This window comes from Aethalodelphis obliquidens, unplaced genomic scaffold, assembly GCF_003676395.1.
Source record: "Aethalodelphis obliquidens isolate GAN/ISIS:26980383/991018 unplaced genomic scaffold, ASM367639v1 scaffold8, whole genome shotgun sequence".
In the NCBI taxonomy this organism is placed as follows: Eukaryota; Metazoa; Chordata; class Mammalia; order Artiodactyla; family Delphinidae; genus Aethalodelphis; species Aethalodelphis obliquidens.
Window position 1 is genome coordinate 37,536,004 of NW_020837952.1, and position 24,494 is coordinate 37,560,497.

General features: G+C 39.0%; 1 protein-coding gene and 1 pseudogene across 4 annotated transcripts in view; one reads left to right on the forward strand and one right to left on the reverse strand.

Moving 5' to 3' along the window:
• EEA1 (early endosome antigen 1) overlaps positions 1–24,494 on the reverse strand; it is a 137,923-nt gene that overhangs the window by 107,120 nt on the left and 6,309 nt on the right. The gene's annotated exons all lie outside the window — the stretch shown is intronic.
• On the forward strand, positions 10,226–10,767 carry LOC113620832 (60S ribosomal protein L34 pseudogene; annotated as a pseudogene).

Genomic DNA, 24,494 nt, shown 5'->3' on the forward strand with positions numbered 1-24,494 from the left:
ATCCAGAGACGGGCGCAAGCCGCGGCTGAAAGCGCGGACCCCAGAGGCGGGCGGGAGAGGTTAGGGCTGCTGCTGCCGCCACCGAGGGGCCTGTGTGCGAGCACGGGTCACTCTCCACGCCCCTCTTCCGCGGAGCCTGTGCAGCCCGCCACTGCCGGGTTCCCGGGATCCAGGGACAACTTCCCCGGGAGAACGCACAGCGCGCCTCAGGCTGGTGCAAAGTCACGCCGGCCTTTGCCACCGCAGGCCCGCCCCGCACTCTGTGCCCCTCCGTCCCCGCCGGCCTGAGTGCGCCACAGCCCCCAATCAGCGGCTCTTTTAACCCCATCCTGTCTGAGCAAAAGACAGACGCCCTCCAGCGATCTACACGCAGAGGCAGGGCCAAATCCAAAGCTTAGCCCTGGGAGCTGTGAGAACAAAGAAGAGAAAGGGAAATCTCTCCCAGCAGCCTCAGAAGCAGCGGATTAAAGCTCCACAATCAACTTGATGTACCCTGCATCTGTGGAATACCTGAATAGACAACCAATCATCCCAAATTAAGGAAGTGGACTTTAGGAGCAAGATCTATGATTTTTTCCCCTTTCCTCTTTTTGTGAATGTGTATGTGTATGCTTCTGTGTGAGATCTTGTCTGTATAGTCTTGCTTCCACCATTTGTCCTAGGGTTCTATCCGTCCATGTTTTTTTTTTTTTTTTTTTAATTTTTTTTCCTTAATAATTAATTTTAATAACCTTATTATACTTTACCTTCGTTCTTTCTTTCTTTCTTTCTGTCCTTCCTTCCCTCCTTTAGACAACGAATCATCCCAAATTGAGGAGGTGGTCTCTGACAGAAAGATTTAGGATTTTTCCCCATTTACCTCTTTTAGTGAGGGTGTATGTGTATGCTTCTGTGTAAGATTTTGTCTGTATAGCTTTGCTTCCAACATTTGTCCTAAGGTTCTTTCCGTCCCTTTTTTTTTTTTTTTTTTTCTAAATAAGAATTTTTTAATTCAATAACTTTATTATACTTTATTTTATTTTTACTGTATCTTCTTTCTTTCTGTCTTTTTTCCTTCTTTCCCTCCTTCCTTCCTTCCTCCCTCCCTCCCTCCTTTCTTTCCTTCTTGCCTTCTTTCCTTCTTTGCTTCTTTCTTTCTTTCTTCCTTCCTTCCTACCCTCCTTTCCTTCTTTCTTTCCTCATACTTCTACTAATTCCCTCTACTTCTTTTTCCCTTTTATCCTGAGCCTGTGGATGAAAAGCTTTTGGTGCTCCAGCCAGGAGGCAGGGCTCTGCCTCTGAGGTAGGACAGCCAACTTCAGGACACTGATCAACAAGAGACCTCCCAGCTCCACATAATATCAAACGGCGAAAATCTCCCAGAGACCTCCATCTTAACACCAGCACCCAGCTTCACTCAACGACCAGCAAGCCACAGTGCTGGAAAACCTATGCCAAACAACTAGCAAAACAGGAACACAACCCCACCCATTAGCAGAGAGGCTGCCTAAAATCATAATAAGGCCACAGACACCCCCAAACACACCACCAGACGTGAACCTGCCCACTAGAGAGACAAGATCCAGCCTCATCCACCACAACACAGGCACTAGTCCCCTCCACCAGGAAGCCTACACAACCCACTGAACCAACCTTAACCACTGGAGACAGACATCAAAAACAGGAGGAACTACAAACCTGCCGCCTGCAAAAGGAGACCCCAAACACAGTAGGATAAGCAAAATGAGAAGACAGAAAAACACACAGCAGATAAAGGAGCAAGATAAAAATGCACCAGACCTAACAAATGAAGAGGAAATAGGCAGTCTACCTGAAAGAGAATTCAGAATAATGATAGTAAGGTTGATCCGAAATCTTGGAGATAGAATGGACAATAGATTGGACAAAATGCAAGAATCAGTTAACAAGGACCTAGAAGAACTAAAGATGAAACAAGCAACGATGAACAACACAATAAATGAAATTAAAAGTACTCTAGATGGGATCAATAGCAGAATAACTGAGGCAGAAGAACGGATAAGTGACCTGGAAGATAAAATAGTGGAAATAACTACTGCAGAGCAGAATAAAGAAAAAAGAATGAAAAGAACTGAGGACAGTCTCAGAGACCTCTGGGACAACATTAAACGCACCAACATTTGAATTATAGGGGTTCCAGAAGAAGAAGAGAAAAAGAAAGGGACTGAGAAAATATTTGAAGAGATTATAGTTGAAAACTTCCCTAATATGGGAAAGGAAATAGTTAATCAAGTCCAGGAAGCACAGAGAGTCCCATACAAGATAAATACAAGGAGAAATACGCCAAGACACATATTAATCAAACTGTCAAAAATTAAATACAAAGAAAGCATATTAAAAGCAGCAAGGGAAAAACAACAAATAACACATAAGGGAATCCCCATAAGGTTAACAGCTGATCTCTCAGCAGAAACCCTACAAGCCAGAAGGGAGTGGCAGGACATACTGAAAGTGATGAAGGAGAAAAACCTGCAGCCAAGACTACTCTACCCAGCAAGGATCTCATTCAGATTTGATGGAGAAATTAAAACCTTTACAGACAAGCAAAAGCTGAGAGAGTTCAGCACCACCAAACCAGCTTTACAACAAATGCTAAAGGATCTTCTCTAGGCAAGAAACACAAGAGAAGGAAAAGACCTATAATAACGAACCCAAAACAATTTAGAAAATGGGAATAGGAACATACATATCTATAATTACCTTAAATGTAAATGGACTAAATGCTCCCACCAAAAGACACAGATTAGCTGAATGGATACAAAAACAAGACCCTTATATATGCTGTCTACAAGAGACCCACTTCAGACCTAGAGACACATACAGACTGAAAGTAAGGGGATGGAAAAAGGTATTTCATGCAAATGGAAGCCAAAAGAAAGCTGGAGTAGCAATTCTCATATCAGACAAAATAGACTTTAAAATAAGGACTATTAAAAGAGACAAAGAAGGACACTACATAATGATCAAGGGATCGATCCAAGAAGAAGATATAACAATTGTAAATATTTATGCACCCAACATAGGAGCACCTCAATACATAAGGCAAATACTAACAGCCATAAAAGGGGAAATCGACAGTAACACATTCATAGTAGGGGACTTAAACACCCCACTTTCACCCATGGACAGATCATCCAAAATGAAAATAAATAAGGAAACACAAGCTTTAAATGATACATTAAACAAGATGGACTTAATTGATATTTATAGGACACTCCATCCAAAAACAACAGAATACACATTTTTCTCAAGTACTCATGGAACATTCTCCAGGATAGATCATATCTTAGGTCACAAATCAAGCCTTGGTAAATTTAAGAAAATTGAAATTGTATCAAGTATCTTTTCTGACCACAACGCCATGAGACTAGATATCAATTACAGGAAAAGATCTGTAAAAAATACAAACACATGGAGGCTAAACAATACACTACTTAATAATGAAGAGATCACTGAAGAAATCAAAGAGGAAATCAAAAAATACCTAGAAACAAATGACAATGGAGACACAACGACCCAAAACCTATGGGATGCAGCAAAAGCAGTTCTAAGGGGGAAGTTTATAGCAATACAAGCCCACCTTAAGAAGCAGGAAACATCTCGAATAAACAACCTAACCTTGCACCTCAAGCAATTAGAGAAAGAAGAACAAAAAAACCCCAAAGCTAGCAGAAGGAAAGAAATCATAAAAATCAGATCAGAAATAAATGAAAAAGAAATGAAGGAAACAATAGCAAAGATCAATAAAACTAAAAGCTGGTTCTTTGAGAAGATAAACAAAATAGATAAACCACTAGCCAGACTCATCAAGAAAAAAAGGGAGAAGACTCAAATCAATAGAATTAGAAATGAAAAAGGAGAGGTAACAACTGACACTGCAGAGATAAAAGAGATCATGAGAGATTACTACAAGCACCTCTATGCCCATAAAATGGACAATCTGGAAGAAATGGACAAATTCTTAGAAATGCACAACCTGCCAAGACTGAATCAGGAAGAAATAGAACATATGAACAGACCAATCACAAGCACTGAAATTGAAACTGTGATTAAAAATCTTCCAACAAAGAAAAGCCCAGGACCAGATGGCTTCACAGGCGAATTCTATCAAACATTTAGAGAAGAGCTAACACCTATCCTTCTCAAACTCTTCCAAAATATAGCAGAGGGAGGACCACTCCCTAACTCCTTCTACGAGGCCACCATCACCTTGATACCAAAACCAGACAAGGATGTCACAAAGAAAGAAAACTACAGGCCAATATCACTGATGAACATAGATGCAAAAATCCTCAACAAAATACTAGCAAACAGAATCCAACAGCACATTAAAAGGATCATACACCATGATCAAGTGGGGTTTATTCCAGGAATGCAAGGATTCTTCAATATACGCAAATCAGTCAACGTGATACACCATATTAACAAATTGAAGGAGAAAAACCATATGATCATCTCAATAGATGCAGAGAAAGCTTTTGACAAAATTCAACACCCATTTATGATAAAAACCCTGCAGAAAGTAGGCATAGAGGGAACTTTCCTCAACATAATAAAGGCCATATATGACAAGCCCACAGCAAACATCATCCTCAATGGTGAAAAACTGAAAGCATTTCCACTAAGATCAGGAACAAGACAAGGTTGCCCACTCTCACCACTATTATTCAACATTGTTTTGGAAGTTTTAGCCACAGCAATCAGAGAAGAAAAGGAAATAAAAGGAATCCAAATTGGAAAAGAAGAAGTAAAGCTGTCACTGTTTGCAGATGACATAATCCTATACATAGAGAACCCTAAAGATGCTACCAGAAAACTACTAGAGCTAATCAATGAATTTGGTAAAGTGGCAGGATACAAAATTAATGCACAGAAATCTCTGGCATTCCTATATACTAACGATGAAAAATCTCAAAGTGAAATCAAGAAAACACTCCCATTTACCATTGCAACAAAAAGAATAAAATATCTAGGAATAAACCTACCTAAGGAGACAAAAGACCTGTATGCAGAAAATTATAAGACACTGATGAAAGAAATTAAAGATGATATAAATAGATGGAGAGATATACCATGTTCTTGGATTGGAAGAATCAACATTGTGAAAATGACTCTACTACCCAAAGCAATCTATAGATTCAATGCAATCCCTATCAAACTACCACTGGCATTTTTCACAGAACTAGAACAAAAAATTTCACAATTTGTATGGAAACACAAAAGACCCCGAATAGCCAAAGCAATCTTGAGAACGAAAGAAGGAACTGGAGGAATCAGGCTCCCTGACTTCAGACTATACTACAAAGCTACAGTCATCAAGACGGTATGGTACTGGCACAAAAACAGAAAGCTAGATCAATGGAACAGGATAGAAAGCCCAGAGATAAACCCATGCACATATGGACACCTTATCTTTGATAAAGGTGGCAGTAATGTACAATGGAGAAAGGACAGCCTCTTCAATAAGTGGTGCTGGGAAAACTGGACAGGTACATGTAAGAGTATGAGATTAGATCACTCCCTAACACCATACACAAAAATAAGCTCAAAATGGATTAAAGACCTAAATGTAAGGCCAGAAACTATCAAACTCTTAGAGGAAAACATAGGCAGAACACTCTATGACATAAATCAAAGCAAGATCCTTTCTGACCCACCTCCTAGAGTAATGGAAATAAAAACAAAAATAAACAAATGGGACCTAATGAAACTTCAAAGCTTTTGCACAGCAAAGGAAACCATAAACAAGACCAAAAGACAACCCTCAGAATGGGAGAAAATATTTGCAAATGAAGCAACCGACAAAGGATTAATCTCCAAAATTTACAAGCAGCTCATGCAGCTCAATAACAAGAAAACAAACAACCCAATCCAAAAATGGGCAGAAGACCTAAATAGACATTTCTCCAAAGAAGATATACAGACTGCCAACAAACACATGAAAGAATGCTCAACATCATTAATCATTAGAGAAATGCAAATCAAAACTACAATGAGATATCATCTCACACCAGTCAGAATGGCCATCATCAAAAAATCTAGAAACAATAAATGCTGGAGAGGGTGTGGAGAAAAGGGAACCCTCTTGCACTGCTGGTGGGAATGTGAATTGGTTCAGCCACTATGGAGAACAGTATGGAGGTTCCTTAAAAAACTACAAATAGAACTACCATATGACCCAGCAATCCCACTACTGGGCATATACCCTGAGGAAACCAAAATTCAAAAAGAGTCATGTACCAAAATGTTCATTGCAGCTCTATTTACAATAGCCCGGAGATGGAAACAACCTAAGTGCCCGTCATCGGATGAATGGATAAAGAAGATGTGGCACATATATACAATGGAATATTACTCAGCCATAAAAAGAAACGAAATTGAGCTATTTGTAATGAGGTGGATAGACCTAGAGTCTGTCATACAGAGTGAAGTAAGTCAGAAAGAAAAAGACAAATACCGTATGCTAACACATATATATGGAATTTAAGAAAAAAATGTCATGAAGAACCTAGGGGTAAAGCAGGAATAAAGACGCAGACCTCTTAGAGAACGGACTTGAGGTTATGGGGAGGGGGAAGGGTGAGCTGTGACAGGGCGAGAGAGAGTCATGGGCATATACACACTAACAAACGCAGTAAGGTAGATAGCTAGTGGGAAGTAGCCGCATGGCACAGGGATATTGACTCGGTGCTTTGTGACAGCCTGGAGGGGTGGGATGGGGAGGGTGGGAGGGAGGGAGACGCAACAGGGAAGACATATGGGAACATATGTTTATGTATGACTGATTCACTTTGTTATAAAGCAGAAACTAACACACCATTGTAAAGCAATTATACCCCAATAAAGATGTTAAAAAAAAAAAAAAAAAAAAAGTTACTATTCACTGTACGCAATACCTTGAAAGGTAGTATCACTATCAAAGAAGTTTTAACAACATGAAGTTTCTTTAAAATGCATTTTATCTATTTCAGACTAGTTTATTAAATACAACTTTAAAAATCTACTTGTAAGAATCATAACTACACTGCTGTAATCCAAAGCAACCAATAGCTATGTCTTCCAATTATGACTGAAAATCTAATAGCAAAGAAAAACAATCAAAACAAACATCTAGCAGCATATAAAAAACACCTATTTTATAGATGAATAACAAAAGTTTTTCTAATATCTGGTGATATACTGAGTCAGAGCTTCCAAACTCAACATATTCTCCCTACATATAACTCTCCGCCTACATATGACTTCACTACAGAGAAGGTCAAGCAGGAAGAGAGCAATAATTTCATTGAGAACATAACTCAGTTTTACAACCTAATTGCTACTAAAAATAAAGAACCTCATCTCTAAATCATACCTATCTTCAAAGCACTAAAACCAACTAAAAGGATAACTCGTCTTTGCACACAGAAGAGATGTAGTAAATGCTTAATAAGCAAATGCACAACCCATACCACTCTAGCTGAAACTAGAAAGGGAACAAGGCAAACCAGCAGAAGCTGAGTTAGTAACACATTAATTGCCAGAAAAAGGTGAGTTGACTAGAAATAAAATATTGCTTTTACGAAAATCTTTGAAAAAAAATTGTTGTAAGATACTAAACACACCTTATACTTAGCAAAATTATTTCTGAAACTGGAAAGGATACAAGTATTAGAAATTAAATGACATACAACCTCAAAACCTTGGAGACTTACAAGACATCGACAAGGATTTCTTATAAAATGTAACTTTCAGCATTGATTTTGTCACTGTTTCACCCTCCTCCCACCATAAAGACCAATTAGGAAAATTTTCACAAATTCAAGAAGTTTGAAAAGCCATCTGTTATATTCAGACCTTAAGAAGGGTGTTTTGGGGACTTCCCTGGTGGCACAGTGGTTAAGAATCCGCCTGCCAATGCGGATTGGCAGGGGACACGGGTTTGAGCCCTGGTCTGGGAAGACTCCACATGCCCTGGAGCAACTAAGCCTGCATGCCACAACTACTGAGCCTGCACTCTGGAGCCCACAAGCCCCAACTACTGAGCCCACGTGCCACAAATACTGAAGCAGGCGCACCTAGAGCCCGCGCTCCGCAAAAAGAGAAGCCACAGCGATGAGAAGCCCACACACCACAATGAAAAGTAGGCTCCACTCGCTGCGACTAGAGAAAGCCCGCGCACAACAATGAAGACCCAATGCAGCCAAAAATAAAACAAATAAATCTATCAAAAAAAAAAAAGAAGGGTGCTTTAAATACATTACCTGATCCTTGTACTATAAATGAATAATCAAAGATTTCTTAGGGCCCTCACTACCTCTTTCTTACTATTAAGAACTAAGAACTTTGCACATACAGATGAACTGAAAAGGTATATTTGCAAATGACAATTTTCTTATTTCATGGAAAGTATTCCAGGGCTTCCAGGGAATTTTCATGTTCAACCTCTCAGCTTACCATACACTGTTAGGTGATCTCACTTATTCCCTTAACTTTACTTATCCCCCAATGCAGACAAAAATAAAATTCTAAATCTAATCCAGATCTCTGCTGAACTTCAAATTCATATTTTCCTTTCCTGCTAAATATCACTACCAGAGTGGCGTGAAAGCACACTACAGTCATTTTATTCAAAACCAAATTCATTATCTGTTCTCATAAACCTTTTATCCATCTGCATTCTCTACCTAAACTTACAGAAACATCACATACCCAGCTTGTTTAAATCCAAAGCATTACCCTTAACTCCCCTCTTTCTCAACCTTCACATCCAATCACCAAGTTAATTGAATCACCTACATAAATTTTGAATCTATCCTTTCTTCATCTCCTTTGCCATTAACTCAGTTCAAGACGTCATCATCTCTCACCTGGACTATAAAAGAGAGACTAATTGATTTCCCAAAGCACCTCAAATGAATCATTTCCAAAATCAAACCACGTATCTCAACCCTTTACCACCCCAGGGAAAAAGTTTTCTTTTCCTCCTATGTTCTCTAGCTTAGTTAATAATAATCCTCATTTATTTAAAACCTCAGCTAAAGTCTAACTGAACTCGAATTGATATCTGTACACCAATGTTCATCGCAGCATTCACAATAGCTAAAGGGTGGAAACGACCCAAATGTCTACCAATAGATGTATGGATAAACAAAATGTGGTATATGCATACAGTAGAATATTATTCAGCCTTTCAAAGGAAGGAAATTCTAATACATGCTACAACATGGATGAACCCAGGAAGCATTAGTCTAAGTGAAATAAGCCAGACACAGAAGGACCAATATGTATGACTCCACTAATATGAGCACCTAGAATAATCAAATTCATAGAGACAGAAAGCAAAACAGTGGTTGCCAAAGGCTGGGATAGGGGGAATAAGGAGTTGTTTAATGGTACAGAATTTCAGTTTGGGAATGATAAAAACATTCTGGAAATAGATAGTTGTAATGGTTGCACAACAATATGAATGTACTTAATGCCACTAAACTTTATACTTTAAAATGATAAAAATGCTAAATTTCATGTTACAATTTTTAATTTTTTTTTAAATTTTAAACCTAACTGAATCTCAAGTTAATGCTATAGCCACACAAAGAATATAATTATTTCAAGTGTTTTAAGAACACAATGTTTTGACTTTATAGACTTAGCGAGCTATAGTATAAGGACAAAAAGAATTGCTAAAAAAAATTAGTAAAACTGATTCAGTAAGCTTATTAACAGTAATATTAGTATTGTTATTTTAAAGCTATGTTATATATATTTTTAGGAAAAAATAATTATGTTAACGTTAAGAGCCAAGATGTTCAGTATAAAATTTCAAAATACAAACTCAAAGAAGGAAAAAATACTTTAATTTGAACTCATGTTGTTTTGCTTTTTAAATCTGTCCATATGTACGTGTGTGTGTGTGTATATATATATATATATATATATATATATATATATCTCCTAGTTCTTATCTTAAATGCTTAAAAGCAATGACAACACAGAAGCAATGAGAACCCTAAGTGCCCAGACAGTGGTATTTAAATAGCATTCCCCATTAAAAGGAACCAGGACTCTTTGGAGAAATGGATGATTCCAGCCTGGAGGAGAAATTTTACTAGATGAACCTGGCACATGTTGTGCCAAAAAGCAAGGAAGTTATCAAACACTAACAGGGTCCTGTCAAAATGACAAAAGTCACCTTGAAGGCACTTCTACTAGGTAAAGCTGGGACAATTTGCATACCAAAAAACCACACTGACTTCAATTGACTGAAACCCACTAAATATATATAAATCCTTGAGTTCATGAAATATATTTAAAAATCCATGAGTGCTTCTTCCTCTTCCGGGGATGGTACCTAGAGGCATTCAGGATGGTCCAGTGTTTGAGACACCATCGTAGGCTATCCTACAATACAGCCTCTAACAAAACCAGGCTGTCCCAAACCCCTGGTGTTTACCTTTATACCAAGAAGGTTGGGAAAGCACCAAAATCCACATGTGGCGTGTGCCCAGGCCAACTTTGAGGAGTTTGTGCTGTGAGACCTAAAGCTCTTACAAGGTTGTCTAAAACGAAAAAACTTATCAGCCAGGCCTATGGTGGTTCCATGTGTGTTTTAAATGTGTCCGTGACAGGAACAAGCATGCTTTCCTTACTGAGGAACATAAAATCGTTGTGAAAGTGTTGAAAGCAAAGCACAAGCACAGAGTCAGAAAGCTAAATAAAAAAATGAAGTTTTTCTGAGTAATTAAAAAATTAAAAGGCAAAAAAAAAAAATCCATGAGTTCTCTTTCCTCAAGGAAAGAGAAAGTCAAAAGACAAATAAGCAAGCCTCATTGATCACTACTAGAGTAGTGTATCGATTCTTATTCTGAAAATTCATAATTAAAGAAAAAGAATTAAGCATTTATCCTGACCATCCAGTATACTCTGAAATTCATGGCAACCAAATCGCCCTGGTTTAAACTGAAAAGTTCTTTACAGAAAAATGTCAGTTAATATATGTAGAAGAAATTAAAAATCTGGAAAATCAACAGTCTGCAACTGTTGATGGAATCAGTCTTTCTAACTTAAGTGACATCAATAAAACCTTTCCTTAGACAAGAAATCTTTCTCTACTTTAAACTGTTATATCTCTTATTTATACTTCTCTTGTAACACTTACCAATACAAGGAAGAAGAAAGTGGTGGTAGATTGTTACAGTAATGACTCTCAATGAATCACACCTATGTTTTAATGCCCTTGCAATTCTCCTGTGTAATCCTCTCCCACATGGGCTCTGGCAATGAGACTTGCCTTGGCTGATGGCAGAGTAGCAAATAACATACAAGTAGAGTGCACAATGGGATATGCTCCCTCATTGCTGGAAACTCTTCTGTCACCACACAAGCCCAGGCTAACCTTGGACACATGTGACCCAAGGAATATTATCAATAATATGAGAGAGGCTGTTAGACTATCACCCCAATCAAACCAACAGATAACTCCAGCTGTATTAAGTAACTCCAAGAGAGACCAGCAGAAGAACCATTCAGATTAGCCTAGCCAAAACTGTTGATCTAGAGAATCTAGAGCAAATAAAATGATGGTGGTTTTAAGCCAAAGCCAAAGCCAAAGTTTGGGGATGGTTTATTATGCAGCAATAGACACAATTAGATACAGTAAATATAATGTCATATCTTCTCCACAAGAGAGAAAAGGAAGCTTTCTGAGGATGGGAGCCTTATAAAGAATGAGGTATTCATCAAATTTCCTAGTAAGGACACAATAAAAATACCCCCCGAGTTTAACTAACACACAATACTTCTCATTACATTAAAAAGAATTAATGTAACTACTCCAAGATTTACATTATTCTATTTTCCATTGTTTCTTTTTTAACTTTCTAAGTTAAACAAGAGACTAGAAGACTAAACTGGCAATCTGGTTTTCAGGGTATTTGAGTAAAATCAAAAAACTGTTTTTTGGGGTTTTTTTGCGGTACGCGGGCCTCTCGCTGCTGTGGCCTCTCCCATTGCGGAGCACAGGCTCCGGACGCGCAGGCTCAGCGGCCATGGCTCACGGGCCCAGCCACTCCGTGGCATGTGGGATCTTCCCGGACCGGGGCACGAACCCGTGTCCCCTGCATCGGCAGGCGGACTCTCAACCACTGCGCCACCAGGGAAGCCCACAAAAAATTTTTTTTCTTTGACAATACTCATTGGTGGAAAGAGTATTGCAAAACCAACACTCTCAAACATTGTTTATGGGAGTGTAACTAAATACAAAAAATATGCATACTCTCTCACTCACTGCTAGGAAATTACCCAGTGGACAAATTCATTAAAGGACCACCTATATATGTATAGCAAGCATGCTCACTGCAGTGTTATTTATTAGCAAAACTAGAAACAAACTAAATGTCCTTCAATAGAGAAATGATTAAATTTTAATAATCCATATAATAAAATATAATGTAGTTATTAAAAATAAACAAATAATAAGAGGCAGTTCTGAAAGTGCTGATACTGAAAGCTCTCCAAACTATATTAAGTGAAAAAAAATCAAATTCATATAGTATAATGTTAATGGATATATGCATTAAAACTTTGTGGAAAAATACACAAGAAACTATTAGCACTGATTACTGGGAAGGACCTTCTACTTTTCACTTTATATCTTCTATACTCCTAATCCTTAACTCCTGTCAGCCTCAAACTTCATATAAAATTTGTCTCTTAAGTCCTTTCCTGCTTGCTCTCAATCTTCAACCGTGAGAATGGTCACTAATACTCTTTGTTCTAATCTCCATTACAAATCTAACAACTTTAAACTTGTTTACAACTCATTTTTGGTAATTAGTTTTTTTTTTTTGTCCTCTGAGTTCCTTCTCATTTCTCCACCTTCTTCTTAAAACCGAATATATCCCAATCTATATCAAATCCTGATGTAGAAGACTTACTCAGACTGTTGCAGTACGACCTTGACCCACCATGTAACTCCATAGATGCTTTTGTATCCATCATAAAACCATGTACGGGTTTCCCTGGTGGCGCAGTGGTTGAGAGTCCGCCTGCCAATGCAGGGGACACGGGTTCGTGCCCCGGTCTGGGAGGATCCCACATGCCGCGGAGCGGCTGGGCCCGTGAGCCATGGCCGCTGAGCCTGCGCGTCCGGAGCCTGTGCTCCGCAATGGGAGAGGCCACAACAGTGAGAGGCCCGCATACCGCAAAAAAAAAAAAAAAAAAAAAACACCATGTACAATAGTAAGCTTCTTTACAAATATACCACATTTAACACTAATTCATTTACATCAGCTTTCAACTGAAAATAATTCCTATTTTTTTAAATGTGAGCAGTTCCGCCTAACCTAGAGCCATCTACAACTTTAATAAGCATCAAATAGTCACCCCTGTTGTTAAATTACTAATGGTGAATTGAGTGCAATTCCTATTCGTCTTTCTAAGGTGTCTCTAAGAGGCTATATTCCCCCGTTGCACCTGATTCCAGCCTACTCCAAAATTTCTCAAGTGCCAGCACACAATATACTTCCGCATCCTAAGTCTTCCCTGCCTAACCTAGTGACATAGACTACGATACATACAATACAGTATGCCAGAGAAGGGGGGTGAGAAGCATATACTTATCTAAATGCAATTGGCTCTTGTTTTCAGCAGGGCATGTCAAGCGTCCCCAAAACAAAAGTACATCTATATCTAGGAATACTGATTCATAAAACAGTAGTTGGAGTCACACAGACCTGCATTCAACTTCCAGTTTACCCACTTAGAAGCTTTGTAAAAGTACTTAACCTCTGTAAGCCCCAAATTCCCATTTGTAAAGTGGAACTAATGTCAGCCTCAAAGAACTGTTGGGAGGATTAAATGAAATAGTATGCATACAACGTTTAAATCGGTGCCTGGCATTTGTTAGATATACTATATGTAGTAGATACTTACATTATTACTAAGTGCACTCATAAAAAAAAGACCTAGAATCAAAATTTAAAAGCTGGAAAACATCTCAGAAATCATGTTCCAACTGTAACACTCCATAGATGAGGAAACGAAGCCCTAGAAAGTACAACTGGCTTACCTGACATCATGCTATCTAACGATAGAGTTGCAATTAAAACTTAGGTTTCCAAGTCCTAATTCAATATCCTCTCTACTGTCTCAAATATTTCTTGGCCATCTCTCTGATACCCATCAAGACACTTAATTTCTCTAATCTCAACTTCTTCAATGACAAACTACAGGGACATGACAAGATCATGGGTCTTTCTAGCTCCAAAATTCTCATTCCATGATTCATGTGGGCCTTAAACTGGCTAACTTAAAAGCATGCCCATAGAAACAAAGTCAAATATATTTCCAATTTTTATATATGCTTAGCTTTCTTATGCATACTTTCAAAACTCTAAAATTTAGTTAGTGGTTATTAATAGGTATATGAAAGCAGTCAAGTCAGAAAAAAAAGGCAGCCTAGTCAATAAGAGACTGAGACAATCAAAACTAATTATAGATAAGTTACTAGCAACTAAATTGGGTTTATAGACATCATACAATTAACTCAATATTAAGTGAAAGAATAAAAGACTTTAATATCTAACACTTTTTAAATATCTAACATGTAATTAAAATTGATTCACATATTTTAAGCAAGTTTAGGCTATCAAGTGTCTTGATTCAATAAATATGGAGAGACAGACACAAAAATATATCAAAATAAGAATTCAGAACCTGGGGGAGAATGGATACATGTATATGAAAGGCTGACTCACTTTGCTGTGCACCTGAAACTATCACAACATTGTTAATCGGCTATACTCCAATATAAAATTAAAAGTTTTTTTAAAAAAAAAAAAAGGTGCTTGCCCATCTCTCAGGACCAACTGACCTATGTTCAACTGCTGTTCCCATGCAACCCTTCTCTACTTTGGCCTTCAAAGTTCTCATCTGAATATTTGCTACTATCTCCAAGATCTGCACCTGCAGCGGCTCCACCTGGGCCCACACCCTAGGCTTCAAGGCTCAACGCAGCCCTCCTACCTGTCTCAGAGCGGGGGGTGGGGTGGGTGTGTGTGTGGAAACGACAACTACACCCCTCCCAGAGGGAGGATGGCCCACACTCCTGCTCCCGTCCCTCACACGGCACTTTTCATTTTTTAAGTCTTAAAATCACTTGAGCTGGGAAAGGTGCTAATAATAAAATTTCCTAAACAGAGAATCTGTGGGCCATACTCAAAATCCTAAAATGTGCTTGAAGACCTACTATGTAAAAACTTCAGAATCTAACAAAAATCCTAATCTACTGGCTATGGATTCCTGTTAAAAAATATGTAGAATGTCAGTTTCAAAGAAGTGGAACACAATATTTATAAAATTAAAATCCATCCTGAATATTATCATCTTTTACGATGCAAAAATCCCTGAGAAAGACTATCCAAATAGCAGATGACTCGTAATTCAGGTTCCCAAGGAAACAGAGTCTGAGATTGATATCTGCAAGCAGGTTTACTGGGGAGTGCTCTCAAGAACACCTGTGTAGGCACAGAGGCAGCATGACTGGGCCAAGGGAGAAGCTGAACAGTACTGATCAATAACAGTTGCAAGAGCAGCCTCAGCTAAGCCTACTAAGAGTCCTGAAGCTAGAATGACCCTTCATGTTAGTCTCTAATCAAGGCAAGAGGATGATTCTTTTCATCCCCCACCATTAACCAGGAATGAAATGCAGGCGGCTTCCAGGAAGGGGACATAAACTTGGGTGAGGCAGCCATGATCCCAAGCAACTAAGAGAATGTGTCTCTATCCTGAAGGGGAATCTATGGCCCACACCAAAGCATCCACTAAAATGAATGTACCTTACTTGCATTTGAGACATGCATAAAGGGCTATACACTGGGGAAAGGGAGTGGCAGAGGGAACTCAACAGAAAAGGAGACCTACTCTCTTCTGGAGCCCACTATGTGGCAGGTGCTGTGATAGTCATGTTACATGAGCTATGGGATTTTATCACTGAATCCTTGCTTCCTGAAGACAGTGTTTTTTCTCAGCAAAGAGGCTAGGAAACAGGGTAAAAGGTATCAGGATTTGTTATGTAACACTTAAAATGCTACTTTGGGGTTGCAAATGGTCTGCAGACTCAAAATCCTGGTACTTCCGTGATTTTCAACTAATACTTTTACCCTGAAAAGCACTTCAAAAATCACCTAGGTGGTGCCCTCATTGAACAGATAAGGAAAGTGAAGCCAGGAGAAGCTCATGATTTGCCTAAGATCACACTGATAGCAGAATTTAGAACGTGGACTCAAGTCTTTTGATTCCAAATTCAGTGATTTCTCTACTTGATGTGATGTCTTTACATTCAAAAACTTAACAAAATCAAAATAACCCAGAGACATGAATCTTATTATAAAGCTCAGAATATCAACTTCTCCTAGATCATTTGTACTTTCAAAATCAGGCACATAAGAAACTTGAGTTTTACACTAGTTCAAGAAATGTCAATTGGTAGTGTGCTAAATGAAATATTATATCTTTCTATTAATAATAATAATAGCTAACTTACAACCTCTGTGACAGGCACAACATCAAGATCTTTATTCACATTATATCATTTAATCATCACAACAATCCTTTGGATAAAATTAAAGGAATTGTTCCCATTTAACCAAGGGGGAAAAATAAGGTTAAAGAAACTAAGTAAGTTGCTAGCTAAGATTACAAATGTAATAATGCACAGAGCTGGAGATTCCACCTGACTTAAACAAAATGCTCTCAAAGTTAAAACATCCACTATGCTACAAGCCCTATGCTTCTTCTCAATTTTCCTTTTCTGAACTTTTCAGACTTCCATGATGTACATGATTTATTTTTATAACCAGAAATATATTCTTTTATTATTTCTAAATATTCTATTTTAAAACTAAATCATTGCTTTGAATATTTGGAAGTTGCAAACAGATATAACAAGGTTTCATCAGAAAAATTAATGTCTTATAGAACAAAATAAACCCATACTTCCTTATCAGAGGTCCAATTCAATACAATTACCTCTTAATCAATCCCCCACAACAGAGTGTGTTTTGGCATAGCACTACACAAAGTCAGGAATTCTTAAAACACTTTCCAAATATTATTTAGCTAATAAAGTCACAATAAAGTATCACTGAGACGCTAGAAAAACATATTAGCATACTTATGTAAAACTTAACCATAGTCTAATATTAAACATTGAAACGAGGGAAAGGATGTGGTTTTTATTAAATTCCATCTGCTGCTATGACCCATGCAATACTTAAACAGATGTCTATGCAACTAAGTTATTCATGTTCAATAGGTCAACCAATCACAGTGTAAGCAATGGCCATGGATCTATCCCAAAGTAAGTTATCCTACCGCAGCCCATATTGAGAACATAGTCCAAGACAGCCAGGGTATATGACCCCATGTCTACTGCCAATCGACCAAATGTGATCACCTGGACCCAAAAGCAGCCATTTACAAGCTAGCTAGCAACCAATAAAATGGTTCAGTGGCAAAACACACACACACACAAACAAACCCCAGTGTGAACAATGAACTACTGCTGAGCTCCATGCTTAGGCCTTTAAACTGCAAACTATGAAGAGAAATGACTAGTCACACAGAGACTTCCCTGGTGGTCCAGTGGTTAAGACTCCACGCTCCCAATGCAGGGGCCCAGGTTCGATCCCTGGTCAGGGAACTAGATCCCACGTGCCTCAACAACGAGCCCGAATGCCACAACTAAAAAAGGTCCCACATGCCACAACGAAGATCCCACAAGCCACAACAAAGATCTTGCACGCGGCTACGAAGATCTCACGTGCTGCAACTAAGACCCAGTGCAGCCAAATAAATAAATAAATATTAAAAAAAAAAAAATTAGCCACACAAACTGGCACTAAACAGATACACATCAAAGTCATGAGGTAAATAAGAATACAGGAGGGACTTAAGTAAATCAAAGTTATAACCCAGCCAAAGTTTCAAAACACCACTGACTCTTGAGAATGCAGAAGCTATGAAGGAAAAAACTAGAATAGCGGGTAAGAAAATTAGCTGGCACCAAATGAACCTAACCAGAACTATAATCACTATTTCAGAGCCACAGTAAAGCTTATTTCTAGAATGATCTGTAAAAGATGTGTTTCATGGTATCACAATTCCTAAAAGGAGGAATCCTATGAATCAAATGACCTCACTCCACTCTCAACCTCAGCTGACTAAACCAGCAGCAGACACCTGACCCAGAGGAAGTAACTCCATTACTGGCCAGCCAGAGACCTACGCATGACCCAACAAGAAAAGATGAGGAGGACATTTTTGATTCTTCTCGTTGGGGTTTGGAAATTGAGCCAGTTGGCTATGCAACATTTGGCCAGTTGGCTATGCAAAGGTAAGGTGAAAAGCAAGTAGAATCATGTCGTCAGATGGCCATCTGAGGTCTTGAGCATACTAAGCAAGGAGTAGCAAGGAGGATGGACACAGAGATGCAGAGGCAAAATGCCAGTGGTCCAGGAGATTGTGTGAGACAGAGGGGAGTACTGCCTCTGCCCCGACACCTTTCTAGGTCCTACTGTCTAGAGACCCAACTGTACAGCAATTCTTATTCTTAGATCACTTTGAAACCTTACAATAAATCCTTTCAATTTAGACTGATTTGGGGAAGTTTATAATCCTTGAAAATAAAAAGCACTCATTAGAATATTGTCCAAGGATGACAGATTACATTCATGCATTTAATATTTAATTACTGTTTCCTCTCCTCCATATATCTTGGAAGAATAGTCTGCACTCCCTGTTTCTACACCCTTACTTCCCAGCCAATCATTTCTCCCCATGACTCTCCTGAAACTGAACTAGGTATGACCTAACTGTTCCATTCAGTGGATACTTCTCAGTCCTTATTTGAATTGACGTCTCTCCAACATTCACACATGTCTAATACTTGCCTCCACTTGTCTCCTGAGTGCTGGACCTACATATTTCCACCTGCCTAGTGAACATCTCTGTTGGGATGTCCATACCTCTAGTTCACACTTGTCTTCCTCACCAAACCTGTTCTTCCTCCTCCTCTATTCTTTACCTTAGTTCCTTCCACCCAGAGTACTCACAAGTCACTAAGTCCTATTAATTCTCCTAACTTTCTTGAAAATCTGTTTTTTCTCTAGCCCCAAAGCCATTGTCTGATTCAAGCTTTCATCATCCCCTGGATTAACAACAAGAGATGCAGAAATTCTGATTCAATGGAGGGACTTGGGAATTTTTTTTTCTTTTTTTTTAAGGATTCCAAATGATTCTAATGTGCAACAATTTTAGGAACTAAAACGTTATTACTTTCTAGCTGGTCTCTCCCTTTATGGAGCCATCCTCTCTACACAGCTACCAAGTCAACATGTATTACTGAAAATACACCAAGTATCAAACATTAATGTAGGTCCGACACACTAAGGAAGAAAAACAAAATCCCCACCCTAAGGGAGCTCAGTCTAGCAGTGGAGAAGTCAAGTATCACAAAAACAGTGGAATAAGTTTTGCAGAGATCTATATACTAAGTGTTTTAGTATACTGAGCTACTACACACTAAGTGTTTATTGAATGCTGATACTGTGGTGAGTCTTCACGAACATTATTTCATTTAATCCTTCTACAATACTGTAAAGTACATATTATGCTCAATTTACAGATAAAACAGCTGGGTCTCAAAGAGCTTGAAATTTTGCAAAAGATCTCACGCTCATGAATAGAGGAGGCCAGGGCTTAAATGATGGTCTAATTCCAAAAGCCCATTCTCTTAATTAGTATGGGGTGCTTTGGGAGAAAGAAAAAATAGCAAGCAACTAACTCCTAGTATCCCCTAAACTGAGCAGTGTGGACAAGTAATGGTAGGGCACTCACAGCAGAATAAAGAGCTTCTATGGAGATGTGAAGGGATGAGAGATCAGGGGAAGTTGTGGGAAACACAGTTAGTGAGGATGGCAAGGTCAGTGAATGTACAGAGGTACGTGGAGATGAGCCTGAAATGGAATCTTTTTTCCCAAGGAACCAGAGCAGTATCGGCCTTGCATGCCAAGGTAAAGAGTCTGGACATCTCCTATGGGCGCTGAGTTGTCACCAACAGATTTTAGACAGAAGACTGATTCACCTGATACACTTTTTATAAGGATTACAAGGGGAAAATAGTTTTGGAGGGTTTTCCTTATTACAAATTTGATTATTTAAAAACCTTCCGTGGCTCCATATTGTTTACTGTATAAAGTCCAAAATCCTTTCCAGTCTCATCTCATAACTATCCCCATCCACATGCGAAAATATTCACAATTCCCCTATGCTGTGCTAGGCTGCTTCAGGTTTTTGCATTTGCCTGGTCACTGTCTGTAAAAATGCCTTCTCTCCCTTGTTCCTCCTTGCCTGAGTCTGTTCAGCTTCTGTAAGGCCTTTAACAATCTCCATTCCGTCTCTCTCCCTCCTCCTTTCACCACAGAATTAGTTACTTTTTCTTTTGCGCTCACATTCTTCCTCTGTATATCTATTGACACATCACACTGCTTTGCAATTATTTAAGTATCTGTCTCCCCCATTAGATCTCTGCCAGCCCAGCACAGTAATGAGCACAGAATGTTCAACAGTATGACAAATGACTTTCTACACACACACACACACACACACACACACACACACACACACACACACACGAAGATTAAAAAAAAAAGATAACAAGGGAGTGATAAGAAAAGCATTCCTTGAAGAAATCTGAAGTATGTAATAACAAAAAACCAACATTAGCAGCAAATAACATTTATAGAGTTTACTGTGTGTCAGATACAGCTGTAAAACCTTCACATGTATTAATTCATTTAATCCTCACAACAACTCTATGAGAAGGGTACTATTATTATGACTATTTTAATGAGCCACAGAGAAGTCAAGTTACTTGCTCAAAGCTACCCAGCTAGTAAATAGGGTGCAGATGCCACCCCAGGCAGTCTGGCTCCAGAGTTCAGGTTCTTTTTTGTTCGTTGTTTTTTTCAGAGTTCAGGTTTTTTACCAATAATTATACTGGGTTGGCCAAAAGGTTCATTCGGTTTTTTCCATAAGATGGCTCTAGTGGCACTCAGTCATCTTTAACTTCATTCAGAACAATTTTGTTAGACTGTATGTGACAGCCGTCATATCAGCATGCATTTAAAAAAAACTTATCAAAATCAGTGAATTTGGGCTTCCCTGGTGGCACAGTGGTTGAGAGTCTGCCTGCCGATGCAGGGGACACGGGTTCGTGCCCCAGTCCGGGAGGATCCCACGTGCCGCGGAGCCTGCGCTCCACAACGGGAGAGGCCACAATAGTGAGAGGTCTGAGTAACGCAAAAAAAAAAACAAAATCAGTGAATTTTTGTGTAGCCACTTTAATGTTGAAGATGGAAGGAAAAAAAGCAACATTTCGGCATATTATGCTTTATTATTTCAAGAAAGGTAAAAACGCAACCGAAATGCAAAAAGAAAGATTTGTGCAGTGTATGGAGAAGGTACTGTGACTGACTGAACATGTCAAAAGTGGTTTGCAAAGTTTTGTGCTGGAGATTTCTCACTGGACGATGCTCAGGGTCAGGTACACCAGTTGAAGCGATTTGATAGCAATCAAATAGAGAAATTAACTGAGAACAATCAACATTATACCATGCGGGAGATAGCCGACATACTCAAAAGACATACTCAAAATATCCAAACCAAGCGTTGAAAATCATTTGCACCAGCTTGGTTATGTTAATCGCTTTGATGTTTGGGTTCACATAAGTTAAGGGGAAAAAACCTTGACAGTATTTCCACAAGCCATTCTCTACTTAAATGTAATGAAAACGTTCCGTTTTTTAAAACAAATTGTGATGGGCGATGAAAAGTGGATACCGTACAATAATGTGCAACGGAAGAGATCGTGGGGAAGAGAAATGCAACACCACCAACCACACCAAAGGCCAGTCTTCATCCAAAGAAGGTGATGTCGTGTATATGGTGGGATTGGAAGGGAGTCCTCTATTATGAGCTCCTTCCAGAAAACCAAACAATTAATTCCAACATGTACTGCTCCTAATTAGACCAACTGAAAGCAGCACTCGACAAAAAGCGTCCAGAATTAGTCAACAGAAAACGCATAATCTTCCATCAGGATAACGCAAGATCACATGTTTCTTTGATGACCAGGCAAAAACTGTTACAGCTTGGCTGGGAAGTTCTGATTCATCCACTGTATTCACCAGACATTGCACCTTTGGATTTCCATTTAGGTCTTTACAAAATTCTCTTAATGGAAAAAATTTCAATTCCGTGGAAGACTGTAAAAGATACCTGGAACAGTTCTTTGCTCAAAAAGATAAAAAGTTTTGGGAAGATGGAATTATGAAGTTGCCTGAAAAATGGCAGGAAGTAGTGGAACAAAAGGGTGAATATGTTATTCAATAAAGTTCTTGGTGAAAATGAAAAACGTGTCTTTTATTTTTACTTAAAAACCGAAGGCACTTTTTGGCCAACTCAATACTATCTCTTTAGCTCAAGCAAAAGACACCAGTATAAGGATACAGTTCTAGCCTTGGTTCTTTTATATCTTAATCTCTTTTTTATTCTTAACACACTAAAAATAAATCTACACAGTAAGAAAAAATTCCACTTCTTAAAATTCGCTTCAATAAATGAGTAATAATTTCATCAAACTTAAATGTGTAAATAATCTGGGACGCCTTCCCTAACATCTTAGTTTAGATCAGGGCCCTCTTGCTGTACGCTCTTGGGGCTCCCTGTGCTTTCCTTCCTAACATTCACCCAAGGATGTGACCATATACTTATGTGATCCTTTCAACAGTTCCTCTGTCCTCCCCTGGATACTCAGCTCCACAGGGGTTCATGTCTATTTTACTCATCAATGCAGCTTCAGCATATAGTAGACCCATAATAGATGTTTGAGAAGTAGATATGTCCAAAAGGTCTTCACTATTCATCACTTTTTTTCTGCTCATGTTGCCATCATCATAATGCAAATCATAATTACTTAGTGCCAAAAATATTAAAATAAATCTCATCTGATCTCTGCCTATATTCTCCTATGGTTTTATACATCTCATGCAACACTGACAAATTAATCTTCCTAAAACATTCCTTTACTCGTTCAAAAAATATTAACTCCTACTATGTGCCTAAAGGAAACCAGAACGTCACACCAAAATATGTCACTTTGGCATATTGATTATTTTTAATTAAAGGCATTTAAGAAACAGCAGGTACAAGAAGAACATTCTGGGGACTTCCCTGGTGATGCAGTGGTTACGAATCTGCCTGCCAATGCAGGGGACTCGGGTTCGAGCCCTGGTCTGGGAAGATCCCACATGCCGCAGAGCAACTAAGCCTGCGAGCCACAACTACTGAGCCTGTGTGCCAGAACTACTAAAGCCCGAGCACCTAGAGTCCCTGCTCCACAACAAGCCAACGCAATGAGAAGTCCGCGCACCGCAACGAAGAAGAGCAGCCCCCACTGGCTGCAACTATAGAAAGCCCGCAGGCAGCAACGAAGACCCAACACAGCCAAAAAAAAAAAAGGACATTCTGACCCTTCTCTTTTACTTTCTGAAAGCAGGAGATAAAACTCCCGTGTGAAAGGGACCCTCACTATACCAGGAGTAAAGAAGACGTCCTCATCACTAAAGCCAGAGAACTTAGGGCTGAGAAATCTGTACAAACAAATCTTGTTAAACTAACCTTTATCTTCCGCGTTACTTCTTCATCATTTACTACCTCAGCCCAAACCCCTTTGTCTTGTCAATTCTTCACAAATCTTGTTTCTCTGTCTAAAAGTTGTAAACACTTCCTGCTCTGGTCCCTTCACATCTTCATTCTCTTGTGAAGGCTCCCATGTACATGTAAAAATTTAATAAAATTTGTATGCTTCTCTGCTGCTAATCTGTCCTAGACAGTCTAACTCTTAGGCCCAGCCAGAGACCCAAAGAGGGTAGAGGAGAATTTTCCTCCCCTACATACCAAATATATTTCACTGCTTAATAAAATCCTATTAATTTCCTAACGCCTATAGAATAAAATTCAAAATGTCAGATTTGTCTATTGAAAGAAATAAATAAGAAGGAAAACTACCCCAGACCTTGGTCTCTAATACCATTCCCCCCTAAAAGAAACAGGGCTCCTCAGAGAAATGGCTAGTTTCAGCACTGGGAAAGGGTAGGTAAAGGATAAGGTTGGAATACCTTACTACGCCAGAAAGTAAGGAAAAGTTCAAAAAAATGATAGGGGCATGACAAAAGGACACTAGAGCCACCTGAAGGGACTCCCACTGTTCAAATCTGGGACAATTTGAACACCAAAATAATTAAGTACAGTGATGAGTTATAGGCCATTTTTATAAAAATGAACTTACGAGTCCATACCAACAGGAAAGGAAGGAAGGTAGGTAAGGGTGGGGGACAGCGGGGGGGGGGGGGGGGGGGGGGGGGGGGGGGGGGGGG